This window comes from Hipposideros armiger, unplaced genomic scaffold (genome assembly GCF_001890085.2).
Source record: "Hipposideros armiger isolate ML-2016 unplaced genomic scaffold, ASM189008v1 scaffold_703, whole genome shotgun sequence".
NCBI classification, from domain to species: Eukaryota; Metazoa; Chordata; class Mammalia; order Chiroptera; family Hipposideridae; genus Hipposideros; species Hipposideros armiger.
Genome location: NW_017732053.1, coordinates 764,888 through 767,552, shown reverse-complemented (window position 1 = coordinate 767,552; position 2,665 = coordinate 764,888). Strand labels below are relative to the sequence as shown.

Below are 2,665 nucleotides of genomic sequence, written 5' to 3'. Positions count from 1 at the left end.
GTTTACCAGAGAGAACCAGGGAAAGGAACAGCTAAGAAGAGCCATCCTGAGGTCAGAACAAATCTAACATTGACTTCAAACGCCATACCTGCAAAGGAGCCTGAATTGGATTGATCAAGCCAACTGCTCCAAGGCACATTCCGTATGGCATGTTGTGTACCCATCTATGCACGTGCTGTGCCAAAAGACAGTTCAAAGATAAAAATGACTGTGCCACACTGAGGCACTCGGTGACATTGAGGGCACTGCCCCGCCACAGCCCAAAGGTGCTGTGCCAGCTGAGGACAGGCAGTCATGGGGAGCCTCCGCAGCCTGTGCCTGGTGGCGGGAAATTGGTTTAGGTTATGTGAGAGTGATGCTTCCTTATCACAAAGGCTTTACCAGAAACTCTGATCTGAAAAGAATACATGGATTTTGCATCAAACCACCAGAAAGTCCAAAGGCTCCATCCCACACTTACAACCACAGAGTGCTACTACACAAACCTACAGACTGGCAGAGGGAGATCCTAGAACCATCAGGTCGCTTCGAAAAGGAAGATGATTTACAATATGCAATTACAATTAAAGAGCAATGTGATTAGTATACAATTTTAAAAAATATTTATGTTGAGGGAGAAAAACTGTCCTTCCTATTAAATTATACTTAACATATCCATTTAATAAATAGGCTTAACTACACTGAAAGAGAAAGAAAAGAAAAAGAAGATGAATCCCAGAGACTGTGTGTCGTTTGAGATGCTCCATGCTGCAAGAACAAGGTCCCGGTGAAGAGCAGCTATACAAGGATTGCCCTGACAGTGGCGGGATGCCTCTTGATGGTTATGGAGGGAAAGAAGACTGCCAAAAAGAAACGAGTTTTTAACAATGCTGAACTTAGAAAAGAAAGCTTGTCTGAGAAAGGAAGCAGCTCTGAAGGCCTGAGGAGCAGAGAATCCATGTTGGATGGATTTTGAAAACCTGGGAATAAAGTTGCAGTAACAAGCCTGTATTTAAAAGAACATGGTATAATGATCCATTTCATAAAAGCATGTTTTGTACAAACTTATGGCATTTCCTTACTTCTGCTCTTGGGGTACAGATAAATTTTTTAAAGCAAATAATTACTGTGCACATGCCTGCGAAGCTGGGCTGGCCCACCATCCGTCTTGCTGCCTTCCTCAACAACAGGGAAAGACCCTGGTCCTAGTCCTGGATGGTACATTTGAAGGCAGCAGTACGTGCCGCAGCCCTTTTCCTGCCACTGCTCAGAACTCTGCCTGAGTGGGAACCTCTGCCATCACTGCCCCATCTCCCACACTGCACTGCCTGCAAACCTCTTGCTCATATCTCTTCTCCCACATTCTCTCTCTCCACGGAAAAGCCAAGAATTTTACATTCTTGTCTCTGGTTCTTCTTACCCTTGGGCAAGCAAGACCTTTTTGTTCACCATTTGGAAAGCAAGTGCAGGACAAGCCCATAGCTTAATTATGCAATTTCTCATCAGTTTATAAGTGACTTAGACCACAGATTTTACCAGTGAGCTCTGTCGAGACCCAGAGAGGTGAAGACTATTCTCACAGTTGCCCATAGGACATAGTCACCCTGTCCCAATGCTCATCTAATATGTCACACACTGTCATCCACAAATTAAGTCAACATTTACTGGAAGATTCTGGGACAGCCTGTGGGGATCAGGTCTTCAAGGAGCCTCATGTGATGTAGCTCTTGTCTTTGGTAAAGAGAGATGCCATGAAAAGATGTTTCAAGTGCAGCTGGGACCCTGGCTCAACAACTCTAGCACTGACAGTCCACTAGAAGTGAGTGGCATGCCATCCCTGGACACAGGATGCCTGGGACTGCATTTCTAACATCTTGGAACATGAGTCATTCCCCTGTAAGAGACCAACATTTTTGTGTTTTGAGCCACATGATTCTTAGCTTAGGTGAATGTCTTCAAGATGCTCAGTAATCAGGTTCATGATATAATGTGACTGACATGTTTACTTGTTTTTTTTAAAAAGTAAAGAAAATTAAGAGTGCTTTATTTTCCCCATAGGGAAGCCTGGTGTCTGTGCCTGATAATACCAAATGCCATTTGCTGATAAAGTTGTTAGCCTAGTTAGACATGATTCTGAAATGACATGACTAGGAATCTAAAGAACTAGAAATAAAAACCAACCACTTAAAAACTAAATGTAAATTACCATAATAAAAACCAAATCCCTCTGAAAATAGGTAAATCTAAAATAAATAAAATGATAAGCTTTAGACTTTGGACATGCTTCAAATGTCTTTCCTTTTCTTCTTTTTTTGGAGTGTCCAATGTCATCTCTTACATAGAGTCTTTTTTTTTATTGTTAGTTTCAGGTGTACAGAACAATGCAATAGTTATCCTTTCACCCTCACAGAGTAACAACCCCCCTCCCCCCAAGTATTGCCCTCCCACTCCTGATATCATGCTTATCTAATACAATTCCATTGATTCCAATCCCCCTCTCTATTCCATGTCCCAAGTCTAAATGTATATATAATTATAGTTGACATACAATCTTATTCAACCTCAGTTTCAGAAATACAGTGCAGTGGTCAGGCCTCTACACCAACTATGAAGTGGTCTCCCCAACAGGACATGAGTCCATCTGACCCCTAAGAAATATTTACAACATTACTGATTATATTCCTCA

The 2,665-nt window shown here is 42.1% G+C and overlaps 1 pseudogene; it reads left to right on the top strand.

Moving 5' to 3' along the window:
- Nucleotides 1-294: 294 nt before the first annotated feature.
- LOC109373297 (protein FAM162A-like) lies at nt 295-923 on the top strand (annotated as a pseudogene).
- The last annotated feature ends 1,742 nt before the right edge of the window (nt 924-2,665 follow it).